Source organism: Oryx dammah, unplaced genomic scaffold (assembly GCF_014754425.2).
Source record: "Oryx dammah isolate SB20612 unplaced genomic scaffold, SCBI_Odam_1.1 HiC_scaffold_11081, whole genome shotgun sequence".
Classification (NCBI taxonomy): Eukaryota; Metazoa; Chordata; class Mammalia; order Artiodactyla; family Bovidae; genus Oryx; species Oryx dammah.
The window spans coordinates 3,010,122-3,025,943 of NW_024080475.1; the positions used below are offsets into that span (position 1 = coordinate 3,010,122).

Consider the following 15,822-nt stretch of genomic DNA (forward strand, 5'->3'; position numbering starts at 1 on the left):
GCAGAGAATTTTTTCTTGGTTGAAATGTCATGAACTTGGCAAAAGATTTAGTGTTTTATGAAAGGACCTGTACGGGAATAAATTTTCAGAATTGAAACTTTCTGAATGTCTCTAGGCATTTTAAATAATCTAAAAATGTCAGTATCCCAGCGTCGTGAATTTTTAGCCCAACACGAAGATGGACAGTGTCACAGAGGATGACACAAACGCTAAGCAGGGACGCGTCATCTCCCATGAGCTTTGAGGTTTTCTTCTTCCTCTTGACTTCACCACACTTGATTCAGAGTAAGCACACATTCCCAGTAAGATTCAATTGAATCTAACTGTATAGTCATATGTAATGCCCAGACTCAGGTAAGAAGACAGAAAGCAAGAGGAAACAAGGTGTAAAATAGTATAGTTTGCTTATACGCCATAACTACAAATCTCTTAAGAGGAACTATTTGTGTTTTTCTTTCCCATTAAAGGAACTGAAGGAAATTATGATTTAGTAAAGCATTGAGGATCACAGAGATAGTGGTAAAGTTATTTGCTAGCAGGTCACATGACTCTAAATTACTTTTGCCTTTGCAGCACCAACTAGGAGACAGATGGTACCCCCTAAGAATGTCTCCTTCATAGATAGAAATAACTGAGTTAACGTGACTACTGATGTCTATTTGCTATATTTCTAAAGAGTTCTTAACCAATTCGTTTTACTTATAATGTTGCTAAAGCAGAGCTACTCTTCTCTGTCCTTGGCTTTGGCTTCCACCACTTCAGCACATGTCACTTTAGTGTCTGCACTGACTACATTTCTCTATCTGCCTGAAATAGATAGAATGAAAGCCATATCTAGCCAAAGAGAAAAATTACAGACACATAAGATAAGTTCTACAACTTGATTTTAAAAGATATTTATGTGTCCTAATATGAAATATTATATGAGGACTATATATGTTATCTGCTGGGAAATTTTCACTTTAAAAAAAGAAGAGTATAATTATTTTTTAAAGAATCATATTGAAGTTCAATAGATCTGTCTGTTGACAACCATGTGAATATATTTATCATTACTGAATTGTAATGTAAAAATGATTAAGATATTAATATAATGCTATGCTTTATTTAAAACACAAAAATAAAAGAGTCTCCCCAAACAAACAATGCAGCTATTTTACTTTAAGAATATTAGTAAAAGCATTATGCCCAATACAGACACATGGATTTTAAGCAAAGGAATATAAACTGGTGAATTCATCAAAGGACATGGCTCTGCTAAATGTTTATTCAGCTAATAACAGAGCATCAGAATGCAGGAAGAAAAATCTGCTAAAATTGCAAGAGAGAAAAGACAAATTCACAATTACAGTTTGAGATTTTAAGATAACCTTCTAAAGAATCAATGGAGCCAATAGAAGATCATCAAACTATTACTGAATTTGACCTTATCAACACTTGTTCAGTTCAGTTCCGTCGCTCAGTCGTGTCCGACTCTTTGCGACCCCATGAATCGCAGCACGCCAGGCCCCCCTGTCTATCACCAACTCCCGGAGTTCACTCAGATTCACGTCCATCAAGTCTGTGATGCCATCCAGCCATCTCATCCTCTGTTGTCCCCTTCTCCTCCTGCCCCCAATCCCTCACAGCATCAGGATCTTTTCCAATGAATCATTTCTTCGAATGAGGTGGCCAAAGTACTGGAGTTTCAGCTTTTAGCATCATTCCTTCCAAAGAAATCCCAGGGCTGATCTCCTTCAGAATGGACTGGTTGGATCTCCTTGCAATCCAAGGGACTCTCAAGAGTCTTCTCCAACACCACAGTTCAAAAACATCAATTCTTCAGCACTCAGCCTTCTTCACAGTCCAACTCTCACATCCATACATGACCACTGGAAAAACCATAGCCTTGACTAGATGGACCTTAGTCGGCAAAGTAATGTCTCTGCTTTTGAATATGCTATCTAGGCTGGCCATAATTTTTCTTCCAAGGAGTAAGTGTCTTTTAATTTCATGGCTGCAGTCACCATCTGCAGTGATTTTGGAGCCCCCCAAAATAAAGTCTGACACTGTTTCCACTGTTTCCCCATCTATTTCCCATGAAGTGATGGGACCGGATGCCATGATCTTCGTTTTCTGAATGTTGAGCTTTAAGCCAACTTTTTCATTCTCCGCTTTCACTTTCATCAAGAGGCTCTTTAGTTGTTCTTCACTTTCTGCCATAAGGATGGTGTTATCTGTATATCTGAGGTTATTGATATTTCTCCCGGCAATCTTGATTCCAGCTTGTGTTTCTTCCAGTCCAGCATTTCTCATGATGTACTCTGCATAGAAGTTAAATAAGCAGGGTGACAATATACAGCCTTGACGTACTCCTTTTCCTATTTGGAACCAGTCTGTTGTTCCATGTCCAGTTCTAACTGTTGCTTCCTGACCTGCATACAGATTTCTCAAGAGGCAGGTCAGGTGGTCTGGTATTCCCATCTCTCTCAGAATTTTCCACAGTGGATTGTGATCCACACAGTCAAAGGATTTGGCATAGTCAATAAAGCAAAAATAGATGTTTTTCTGGAACTCTTTTGCTTTTTCCATGATCCAGCGGATGTTGGCAATTTGATCTCTGGTTCTTCTGCCTTTTCTAAAACCAGCTTGATCAGGTAGTTCTAAAACCAGCTTTATCAGGAAGTTCACAGTTCACTTATTGCTGAAGCCTGGCTTGGAGAATTTTGAGCATTACTTTACTAGCATGTGAGATGAGTGCAATTGTGCGGTACTTTGAGCATTCTTTTGCATTGCCTTTCTTTGGAATTGGAATGAAAACTGACCTTTCCCAGTCCTGTGGCCACTACTGAGTTTTCCAAATTTTCTGGCATATTGAGTGCAGCACTTTCAGAGCATCATCTTTCAGGATTTGAAATAGCTCAACTGGAATTCCATCACCTCCACTAGCTTTGTTCATAGTGATGGTTTCTAAGGCCCACTTGACTTCACATTCTAGGATGTCTGGCTCTAGATGAATGATCACACCATGGTGATTATCTGGGTCATGAAGATCTTTTTTGTACAGTTCTTCTAACACTAACTATAAATTAATAAATCTATTATTTATTTTATTTTCTAGAATTAGGGTTCAGTTCAGTTCAGTTGCTCAGTCGTGTCTGACTCTTTGCGACCCCATGAATCGCAGCATGCCAAGCCTACCTGTCCATCACCAACTCCTGGAGTTCACTCAGACTCATGTTCATAGAGTCAGTGATGCCATCCAGCCATCTCATCCTCTGTCGTCCCCTTCTCCTCCTGACTCCAATCCCTCCCATCATCAGAGTCTTTTCCAATGAGTCAACTCTTTACATGAGGTGGCCAAAGTACTGGAGTTTCAGCTTCAGCATCATTCCCTCCAAAGAAATCCCAGGGCTGATCTCCTTCAGAATGGACTAGTTGGATCTCCTTGCAATCCAAGGGACTCTCAAGAGGCTTCTCCAACACCACAGTTCAAAAGCATCAATTCTTCAGCCCTCAGCTTTCTTCACAGTCCAACTCTCAGATCCATACATGACCACTGGAAAAACCATTGCCTTGACTAGACGGACGTTTGTTGGCAAAGTAATGTCTCTGCTTTTCAATATGCTATCTAGTTTGGTCATAACTTTTCTTCCAAGGAGTAAGCATCTTTTAATTTCATGGCTGCAGTCACCATCTGCAGTGATTTTGAAGTGCCCCAAAATAAAGTCTGACACTGTTTCCACTGTTTCCCCATCTACTCCCCATAAAGTGATGCAACCAGATGCCATGATCTTCGTTTTCTGAATGTTGAGCTTTAAGCCAACTTTTTCACTCTCCTCTTTCACTTTCATCAAGAGGCTCTTTAGTTGTTCTTCACTTTCTGCCATAAGGGTGGTGTCATCTGCATATCTGAGGTTATTGATATTTCTCCCGGCAATCTTGATTCCAGCTTGTGTTTCTTCCAGTCCAGCGTTTCTCATGATGTACTCTGCATGTAAGTTAAATAATCAGGGTGACAATATACAGCCTTCACGTACTCCTTTTCCTATTTGGAACCAGTCTGTTGTTCCATGTCCAGTTCTAACTGTTGCTTCCTGACCTGCATACAGATTTCTCAAGAGGCAGGTCAGGTCGTCTGGTATTCCCACCTCTTTCAGAATTTTCCACAGTGGATTGTGATCCACACAGTCAAAGGCTTTGGCATAGTCAATAAAGCAGAAATAGATGTTTTTCTGGAACTCTCTTGTTTTTTTGATGATCCAGCGGATGTTGGCAATTTTATCTCTGGTTCCTCTGCCTTTTCTAAAACCAGCTTGAACATCTGGAAATTCACGGTTCATGTGTTGCTGAATTAGGGTTAAGTACACTTATTGTCTTATACATTTTTGGTTTTGTACATGATAATTTATATTTTATAATCATTTTAACAAACAATGAAAATAATCATGCTACTAATGTTTTTGTATTACTTGTTTTCATGTACTAATTTATATCATTTATGTGTATTTACTTATTTAATCTTCAGAATAATCTTAATAATTAAGTATATTTTAGCCTCACTTTTGGAGAAGGCAACTGCACCCCACTCCAGTACTTTTGCCTGGAAAATCCCATGGATGGAGGAGCCTGGTAGGCTGCAGTCCACGGGGTCGATAGAGTCTGACACGACTGAGCGACTTCACTTTCACTTTTCACTTTCATGCATTGGAGAAGGAAATGGCAACCCACTCCAGTGTTCTTGCCTGGAGAATCCCAGGGATGAGGGAGCCTGGTGGGCTGCCTCTATAGGGTAGCACAGAGTCAGATACGGCTGAAGCAACTTAGCAGCAGCAGCAGCATCACTTTACATCGAAAGACATATTGAGGCAACGAAGTTGAATAAGTTGCTCAAAAATCACACAGCTAGTAACAAGCAGAGTTAGGATCTGACAAATCATTCTAATATATCATTACCTATACATTTCTTACTGATGCTTTTGAACTGTGGTGTTGGAGAAGACTCTTGAGAGTCCCTTGGACTATAAGGAGATCCATCCAGTCCATTCTGAGGAGATCAGCCCTGGGATTTCTTTGGAAGGAATGATGCTAAAGCTGAAACTCCAGTACTTTGGCCACCTCATGCGAAGAGTTGACTCATTGGAAAAGACTCTGATGCTGGGAGGGATTGGGGGCAGGAGGAGAAGGGGATGACAGAGGATGAGATGGCTGGATGGCATCACCAACTCGATGGACGTGAATCTAAGTGAACTCTGGGAGTTGGTGATGGACAGGGAAGCGTGGCGTGCTGTGCTTCCCAGGGTCGCAAAGAGTCAGACAGGACTGAGCAACTGAAATGAACTGAACTGAACTGATATATTTCTTCATATATTTTGCTATGAAAAGTACAATATGTTTTACCACAATCTATTTATTTATGCATATATTTGTCTAGCTGTCTAATTTATCTCAAAATCTCTACCAACATTCACTCATTTCTTTTTTTAAACCATGAAAGCTCAAAAACTGTCAATAATATTCTTGGCAGTATGTGAACATATGTGTATTTATCCAAAATCCTCTCTAGCATTTTCATATTTGAATGTAGTGTTAACTACAGGCAGGTATTTATAGGTAAAGACACACACATTAGTACTATTTTGGCACTGATGACTTTAGATACTATATAATCAATCTCCACAGGCCGCAGTTTATGACACTGAGATTGGCATAGATCTCAGCTACTTCTAACGTTTTACAATGAATAAAATGTTGGTGTTGAGATTGTGTTAAAGGTAAAGTGTTTGTTGTACGAGTAAGTGCTTAGCAATTCCAACTGCTCTATGCAGTTTATATCCCGTTGTCTGTGTCATAAACATTTAAGTGTTCCTCTGCATTAAAAGTCAAACTTTTGTTTAATTCTACAGATCTTTCAGTGAGGCCTTTCTTTGCTAAAATTCAAATTGAGGAAAGTCCATTTGAACTCTACGCATTCGGGAAAAATGTTTATGTAAATCATGCTCTATGGGATAGGAATATTATTATTTGGAGATGTATGAATTACTAGGTAACGTACATTAAATGAATGGTCATACCTGAAAGAAGTGAAGTAAAAATTACCTCCATCTTTTTGCCCTGCTGCTGAGAGTAAAGAAGAAAAATTAACTTTTAAGAACTACTTTACTAATATAATTATAAAGTTAAAATCATAACTTTATATTATAAAGTTAATATCACAAAATTTAAAACACAATTTAATTGCAAGCAAATTTTAAATACTCATAAACAAAATTACTTTAATGATTGCCATACCAGCACCCTGGTGTGCTACACAATATTCAAGGAAAACCTATGGGAAATTTTTAATTTGTGGGGGAAACAATTACATCTTTGGACATCCACAAACTACTACTTCTATGATTGTACTGAATGATTGTACTGAACTACTGAGTGATGAGAATTAGTAAGCATTTATTTTGGCATAGAGATGTTTTGAAAAAATTACTAAAACATTAACAGGGTACCATGGACCCAGAAAATATGAGTCCCTCTGTTTCAGACATGTCCTGTTTTTGTTGTGTTGGAATTTACCTATAATGGAAACTATAGGGCTAATTTGCTTTTAGATTACTAATCCAGAATCTGACATGTATATACTGAGAATTTATTTAAAGGTAACAAGAATTTTAAGTTGCTTTCCCAATCATCATGTTCTATTTCCCAGCAGGCCTGTGTTATTAGGGAAAAAGTAAAAAGAAATTAATTGGTTCTCTATATTCTACCTGTTTATTTTCTGTCAAAAAAGGCTAAGAGACCAGAAATCTATTTCAACATTTTACCTGTGCAAGATATTCATTAAAATCCCTCCCCCGATAGCTCCCACTACTGTCTTAGGGTAATTTTCCCCTTTAACATTTTTTCCTCTTTTATCTTGTATTTTTCCTATCATATATTTATCCAGATGTTGATTTAAGAGCTATTCTTCCAGAGAGAAAATACTTCCTTACAGGATAGATTTTCTTATTCAGCACTAGAGAAATAAACTAACCAAGTCTGTGACAGAGCGTAGAAGCTAGAGTAATATACCTTGTCAGTGAAATTAAAAAATCATCATATTATCAGATCCATCTCTAATTACAAAGATTTCTTAGGAGAACCTAATGTTTCCTCGAGAACTATCATCTCCTCTTGTACTCTCAACAAATCTCAGATGTATCTTTAGCTGCATATAATTATGTGACTTCTTAAAGTGTTTGAAACAGAATCCAGATGAATGAAGACTCTTAAAGCCTCCTGATAGAAGAGCAAAGTGCTAAGAGGGTCCCCTATTGTAACTACCATGACAACCCCTATCTTTTAAGCTGAAATTCAGCTTTTTTAAAGTAGCTATTTTTCAGTTACATGGGGTGAAACTCAATTTGTATCACAGGCTGCTGTTCTGTCAAGGACAATTTCAATGCCCTGTTGAGTGCTAAGTCTTCTTGTTAGTTTGTTTGCTTGTTTGCAGAATAATCTTTAGACAGACATAATGACACACGCCATAACATTTCCCAAACTGAACTTTTTCTTCCCTCTGGAAATGATGAGATTGGAAGAAAAAAAAAACATAATTAGTATAAAACAAATGAATACAGAACAAAGCCAGGTCTTCTTTGCAATCAAGGATACACAGTGATCGTTACTGCAGAGTATGAACCTTGTATCCAAGAGATTTATAAGCCCCTTTATGAACTGGTGGAAGGAAGTTATGCTACTTAATGAGAATAAATATAACTGAAGAGAGAGGACTGAGAATGATTCTTCTGGGAAGGATGGATGATTTAGAGCATCTAACTAAATTTAAAAAAATCATTATCTCATTGATTTTTATTGATAATTAATAAACATTGACATCAGTTGATATTTAATCATCTAAATTGATTCTATTTAAAATAATCACTTATAAAAATTAATTAATAGACTGGAAGAACAACAGTTTAAGGCAATACCCTGTTGTATGAAATCTATCTTTTAAAAAGGTTAAAGTAAATAAATTCACACATACATAAATAAATGATAAAATGTTAATATCAATATAGTGATTTGCATATACTTACATGTAGTGGTTATGTTTGGTTTAAGGGATGGTAAAGGAAATAAGAACTGAAGAGCCTCTTGAAGAAAGTGAGAGAGGAGAGTGAAAAACATGGCTTAAAACTCAATGTTCAGAAAACTAAGATCATGGAATCTGGTCCCATCACTTCATGGCAAATAGATAGGGAAACAACGGAAAAAGTGACAGACTATTTTGGGGGGCTCCAAAATCACTGCAGATGGTGACTGCAGCCATGAAATTAAAAGACGCTTGCTCCTTGGAAGGAAAGTTATGACTAACCTAGACAGTATATTAAAAAGCAGAGATGTTACTTTGCCAACAAAGGTCCATCTAGTCAAAACTATGGTTTCCCCAGTAATGAGATTGGACTATGAAGACGGCTGAGTGCCAATGAACTGAGACTTTTGAACTGTGGTGTTGGAGAACTCTCTTGAGAGTCCCTTGGACAGCAAGGAGATCCAACCCATCCATCCTAAAGGAAATCAGTCCTGAATATCCCTTGGAAGGACTGATGCTAAAGCTGAAATTCCAATACTTTGGCCACCTGTTAGGAGGAAACGACTCGTTTGAAAAGACCATGATGTTGGGAAAGATTGAAGGCAGGAGGCGAATGGGACAACAGAGGATGAGATGGTTGGATGGCATCACAGACTCAATGGACATGAGTTTGAGTAAACTCTGGGAATTGGTGATGGACAGGGAGGCCTGGCATGCTCCAGTCCATGGAGTCTCAAAGAGTCAGACATGCATGAGTGACTGAACTGAACTGAACTGAAAGGAAATAAAGCTTTTATTTTGTATTATTCTTTACCGTCCTGTGAATTTTGGAAGATGATTGATGATTTTAATGTCATTAATTTTCACAGCAGTTTGATTTTGATTCATCAACTTTAAGCTTTTTATAATATATATACATGGATAATTATAGGCTATAAAATAGAACATTACATACAAAAATTTCCTAGTGGAATTTACTACTTAAAACTTTCTTTGAATATCTAAGAGATACTGCAAATTATACACACCTATATATTTATATGGAGTAGGAAACTGCAACCCACTCCAGTACCCTTGCCTGGAAAACCCCATGGACAGAGGAGCCTGGTGGGCTACAGCCCATGGGGTTGCAAAGGTCACTTCACAGGGCAGTGGTAAAGAATCTGCCTGCCAATTCACGAGACTCAGGAGATACAATTTTGATCTCTGCATCAGGAAGATCCCTGGAGGAGGAAATGATGGCTCACACCAGTATTATTGCCTGGAAAATTCCGTGGACAAAAGACCCTGGAGGGCTACAGTCCATGGGGTTGCAAAGAGTTGGACATGTACTTATATAAAGAAAAGTTATGATTTTTGTGAAATGTTTGCCTCTATGAATATAATATTTTCCTCTATTAAATGCTTTCAAGCTGAATTCAATTTAATCTAAAAACATATCTGTATCTGCTTTCCTCATTTATTATTTTACAGGACAGTAAAGAATAATACAAAATAAAAGCTTTATTTCCTTTCAGTTCAGTTCAGTTCAGTCACTCACGCATGTCTGACTCTTTGAGACTCCATGGACTGGAGCATGCCAGGCCTCCCTGTCCATCACCAATTCCCAGAGTTTACTCAAACTCATGTCCATTGAGTCTGTGATGCCATCCAACCATCTCATCCTCTGTTGTCCCCTTCTCCTCCTGCCTTCAATCTTTCCCAACATCATGGTCTTTTCAAACGAGTCGTTTCCTCCTAACAGGTGGCCAAAGTATTGGAATTTCAGCTTTAGCATCAGTCCTTCCAAGGGATATTCAGGACTGATTCCCTTTAGGATGGATGGGTTGGATCTCCTTGCTGTCCAAGGGACTCTCAAGAGTCTTCTCCAACACCACAGTTCAGAGGTTAAAGCGTCTGCCTCCAATGCGGGAGACCTGGGTTCGATCCCTGGGTCAGGAAGATCCCTTGGAGAAGGAAATGGCAATCCACTCCAGTATTCTTGCCTGGAGAATCCCATGGATGGAGAAGCCTAGTAGGTTACAGTCCATGGGGTCGCAAAGAGTCGGACACGACTGAGCGACTTCACCTATTGGCTATTCTAATGCCTCAAATCTAATTTTATTTACTGTTTGTTTGTTGTTCTGTTTCTCACTGACAGTTATATAGTTTTAGAATCCATCTCTTATAACCCTAGAAGTTAGCCCATTTAAAGTCAACTATTATAACCAATTTTTACTTCACTGTTATCATTTTTTATTGTCTGTTTCTTTAAAGCTATATGTATTTTTCTCTATCATAGCTGTTTTTTGTTCTTGTATGCTATTCATTCTAGTTTTAGTTCAATAAAATTCTTAAAAGTCCAACAGTGTCAAGAATAAACAAGTGTTAATGATTTTTATTCTTTATTTGAAGGAAGAAAGGTTGTTCATCAATAATCTTTGCTTTTCCCATCATATTCTTATAAATATAATCCAGTTTTATGGAGTTAATGTTAAGAAAATTTAATATTACTGTTTCCCAAAATGATAGTTTGCCTTCCTATTTTATTTTTAAATCATAATTATATGAAGTATTATACTTTACCCCTTTATTACTATGAAATTCTTTCTTGAGTTCTGGATTTTTTTTTTTTTTGGCCATACCACCTGGCATGTGGTATCTTAGTTCCCCCACCAGAGATCAAACCTGCATTTCCTGCATTGGAAGGCAGAGCCTTAACCACTGGACCACTGGGAAGTTCTTTTGATTGATTTTTTAAAGACTAATGTTTGTTCCATTGGTAAAACCTATTTAATTTTAAACCCCCCCACAGAAAAAGACCAAAGAAGTACTATACTTTCTTTTCCACCCCAAAAGCATAATAGGAATGCAAATTATTTTAGTAGTAATGATGGAATGATTGTAGGCTACTGTCTTCTGTTTATTTTTTTATGTTGGAATTACATATAAATAATAAATAATTATGATATTTTTCACTAATTCTGTATAAAATTTGGTGAACAATTTTGGTTAACTGAATTTTTATTCTCTACTTCTTCTTTCTCTCTTTTCTGTCCTTTATTCCATCCCCATTATCTCTATTTTCCTCTCATTTATCTATGTGTTTCTTTCGTATTCTGAATATCCAATACTAAAAAAAGAAAAGTGAAGTCACTCAGTCGTGTCCAACTCTTTGCGACCCCACAGACACCAGGCTCCTCCATCCATGGGATTCTCTAGGCAAGAGTACTGGAGTGGGTTGCCATTTCCATCTCCAGAGAACTTCCCCACCCAAGGATCGAACCCAGGTCTCCCACATTGTAGACAGACGCTTTCCGTCTGAGCCACCACTTGATCTCAGCCAAAAGGCCAAGAAGCGATATCCAATACTGGTTCTTTGTAAAAAGATAGAGAAAAATTTATTTTTCTCCTTCCAATATTAGTTCTGTATGACCTCTAAATAAATGCAATTTTTCTAGTTCAGTTTATATTACCTTTCATGTCTAATTTAATATTTGCCTCTATGTCACCCTTTTCTTTTGGCTTTCTACTATTATTTACTAGAAACTGCTTCTATTTGCATATTTTTCTTAAGAAACCAGGCCGATATTATTATGCTTTTCTAGTTTCTTTTACAAGGGCATTGCAAAGTTTGTGTTCTTTTGACTTTATCCATTACCAGCATTTGGCATGTATATAAGGTGGCTGACAGCATTTAAAATTGCAAAGCCAGCTACTTCCTCCTTATAACAAAATCTCAATATCATTTGGATAGGACTAAACTTATTTGGGGTTTTCCAGATGGTTCAGTGGTAAAGAATGTGTGTACCAATCCAGAAGATATGGGTTCAATCTCTGAATATGGAAGATTCCCTCAAAAAGGAAATGGCAACCCACTCCAGTATTCTTGCCTGGAGAATTCCATGGGCAGAGGAGCCTAGAGTCTAAGGTCCATGGAGATGCAAAAAGAGTCGGATACAACTTAGCCACTAAACAACACACCTTATTTTAAATCTGGCACTTAACAGCTTCAGCAATACGTGAACCGTGAACTCCCTGATGTTCAAGCTGGTTTTAGAAAAGGCAGAGGAACCAGAGATCAAATTGCCAACATCTGCTGGATCATCAAAAAAGCAAGAGAGTTCCAGAAAAACATCTATTTCTGCTTTATTGACTATGCCAAAGCCTTTGACTGTGTGGATCACAATAAGCTGCGGAAAATTCTGAAAGAGGTGGGAATACCAGACGACCTAACGTGCCTCTTGAGAAATCTGTATGCAGGTCAGGAAGTAACAGTTAGAACTGGACATGGAACAACAGACTGGTTCCAAATAGGAAAAGGAGTACGTCAAGGCTGTCTATTGTCACCCTGCTTATTTAACTTATATGCAGAGTACATCATGAGAAACGCTGGACTGGAAGATACACAAGCTGGAATCAAGATTGCCGGGAGAAATATCAATAACCTCAGATATGCAGATGATACCACCCTTATGGCAGAAAGTGAAGAGGAATTAAAAAGCCTCTTGATGAAAGTGAAAGAGGAGAGTGAAAAAGTTGGCTTAAAGCTCAACATTCAGAAAACGAAGATCATGGCATTGGGTCCCATCACTTCATGGGAAATAGATGGGGAAACAGTGGAAACAGTGTCAGACTTTATTTTTGGGGGCTCCAAAATCACTGCAGATGGTGACTGCAGCCATGAAATTAAAAGACGCTTACTCCTTGGAAGAAAAGTTATGACCAACTTAGATAGTATATTCAAAAGCAGAGACACTACTTTGCCGACTAAGGTCCATCTAGTCAAGGCTATGGTTTTTCCAGTGGTCATGTATGGACGTGAGAGTTGGACTGTGAAGAAAGCTGAGCGCCGAAGAATTGATGCTTTTGAACTGTGGTGTTGGAGAAGACTCTTGAGAGTCCCTTGGACTGCAAGGAGATCCAACCAGCCCATTCTGAAGGAGATCAACCCTGGGATTTCTTTGGAAGGAATGATGCTAAAGCTGAAGCTCCAGTACTTTGGCACGTCATGCAAAGAGTTGACTCATTGAAAAAGACTCTGATGCTGGGAGGGGTTGGGGGCAGGAGGAGAAGGGGACGGCAGAGGATGAGATGGCTTGATGGCATCACGGACTCGATGGACATGAGTCTGAGTGAACTCCGAGAGTTGGTGATGAACAGGGTGGCCTGGTGTGCTGCAATTCATGGGGTCACAAAGAGTCGGACACGACTGAGCGACTGAACTGAACTGAACAGATTTCTATATAACACTAGTGCTCTGGTGGAATTTCTATATTTTCCTGCTCCGTCAGGTTGTCTTATTTAACTAAGGAGTTAGAATTTTTCTTTCAATATATTATACATTAATGTTAAAAACCACACACACAGCACAAACACTCATTTTTCAACTATGTTTCTTCTGTATTGTTCCCCTGCTTGAATGTTAGGCATTGTGAATAAAGTAGCAATACTTCCTTTTATTTATTTATTTATTTATTTTAACCTACAATCAAGACTTTACTCACAGAGTATTATATAAGGATCACAGTAGCAACTTTTTAAATTTTGTCAATAAAATGAGTTTTTCTAAAAAATAAGTTTCTAGAAAATAAATTTTCTAAAAAATAATCTATAGGCTTTGCTTACATCTTCAGAAAGGCACCATGGTGTAGTAAACAACACAAAATTTAGAATCAAGAAGTCTTTGATTTGACTCTGGATTCTTAGAGACTTGACTTTATTCTGAATATATTTGCCATATGAATTTGGATCAATATCTAGCCTTGTTGATCTTCAATTTGTTCATTGTCCCTGTCATTGAATTGTGAAGTTCTATACTAGAAAATCATGTAAGTACTTAGCAGAGTACTTGACAATGAATTAATCTTAGCTATTATTAGCTGACACTCTTTATGCAATCTTGTACATTTATATATATATTTTAATGGTGCATTTGAAGAAGGTGATATATACATTTAGTGGTTCACTGTTTTAAGAGAGAAGTTAGGAGGCATGCATTTGGCATGCTTTAATTTATTTGAGTAAATGACTTGAGCTTTTTCCTTAAAGTAGGGAGTAAATAAACATACTTTTAACAATCTTAGATGAGCATTGACTCATAAACAAATATTTAAAATGAAATTATGATTAAGCTTTAATACTGAATTAAAAGGAGGATATAAATATGGGGAATCCAGAAAATATAAATATATATCATACTTCACACTTCAATATTTTGAATCATGAGTGTATATGTGTGTGTGAGTTTGTGTATGTTGTTATAATTATGTAGATGAGAAACACATCTAGTCTGTTGAGTTGCGGATAGCTGAGAAAGAGTTGTAAAAGTGTTTAGGTTCTTGAAAATGAAGAATATTGAGGCATTAATTAAAATATGCATTATTTATCAAGAGGAAAACAACAGTAAATACTCCAACTCAAATATAGCTCAACATGCTTCAAGGTTTCATAGGTACATTTAATGTGAAGATAAAGATGTGAAATCATGTTCTGTACACATTATATTTGTAGAGATTTTATTTTTGCAATTTAGCAAATCAGTTGTGATTACTATAGGCTTCTGTTATATTTTCCGGAGTTGACATAAACTGGATTGGAATGGAATTAGTTTCTTCCAAGGCTTATGACTGAAATCCCTGTAGCTATCATCAGATATTATACTGTATATTATACTATTTCAAATTGTTAATGAAAAAGCCATATGGGTTCCATCAGTGACAAATGTAAATTATGGTAGCAATTCAATTAAATTATTTTTTACTGAATATTAACTCTTTCTTAGAATGATTTTAATGTGCATATACATATATACCCTTGTGAATAGTAATAGAGACTACCTTACATTTTAAGTGTTAGTCACCTCCGACTCTGAGACCCCATGGACTGTAGCCCTCCAGGGTTCCTCTGTCCATGGGATTCTCCAGACAAGAATACTGGAGTGGGTTACCATTTCCTTCTCCAGGCGATCTTCCCAACCCAGTGATCAAAACTGGGTCTACTGCATTGTAGGCAGATTCTTTGCCATCGAGTCACCAGGAAGCTTACATCTAAGTATTAAGACTATATTTTAGGGTTTCCCTGGTGGCTCAGTGGTAAAGAATCTGCTTGCCAAGGCAGGAGATACAGGTTCGATTCCTGATCAGGAAGATCACACCTGCTGTGGAGAAACTGAGCTCCTGGGCCACAATCCCTGAGCCTGCGCTCTAGAGGACGGGAACTGCCACTGCTGAGGCCAAGCGCCACAACTCCTGAAGCCTGTGCAGCACCCTGGAGCCTGTGCTTTGCAAAAGAGTAGCCACCACGGTGAGCAGCCCACGCCCTGCAACTAGAGAGTAGCCCCTACTCTCTGCAACTAGAGAAATGCCCATGCAGTAATGAAGGTCAAGCACAGCCAAAAGTAAATAAATAAATATCCTACTGTAAACCCAGTGAAGAAGCAGTCACACATTCTGCCTCCTGTTCTAGTCGCACAACCTATAAAGGTGAACCAGCTGGAGCTGGCTTGGGGAGGATGCAAGTTTGTTTCAGAGGGACTGTCTGAGAGATAAGAAGGGTCTCCAAACACAAGGAAGGAAGAAATATCATTTTGTGAAAAATCCATTCTACACTTTTTTCCAGGCCTGGAGAAAGAACAGGATACATATAATGGAAGTCAACTCTCAGAGGATATCAAAAAGGGAATTTACAAGTCATTACTTGTAAAACCTATCTGTTCAAATTAGCATACAATCATTTCAGCTTTTCTAAATATAGTCTTATTTTAACTTTCAAATAAAGGGAAAAGATCAAAT

The 15,822-nt window shown here is 37.8% G+C and overlaps 1 non-coding gene across 1 annotated transcript; it reads left to right on the plus strand.

Annotated features, from left to right (window-relative positions):
* The first annotated feature begins 15,454 nt into the window (after positions 1-15,454).
* Positions 15,455-15,577, plus strand: LOC120860542. The gene has a single exon (XR_005720352.1). It is a non-coding gene; the product is annotated as a small nucleolar RNA SNORD22 (small nucleolar RNA).
* The last annotated feature ends 245 nt before the right edge of the window (positions 15,578-15,822 follow it).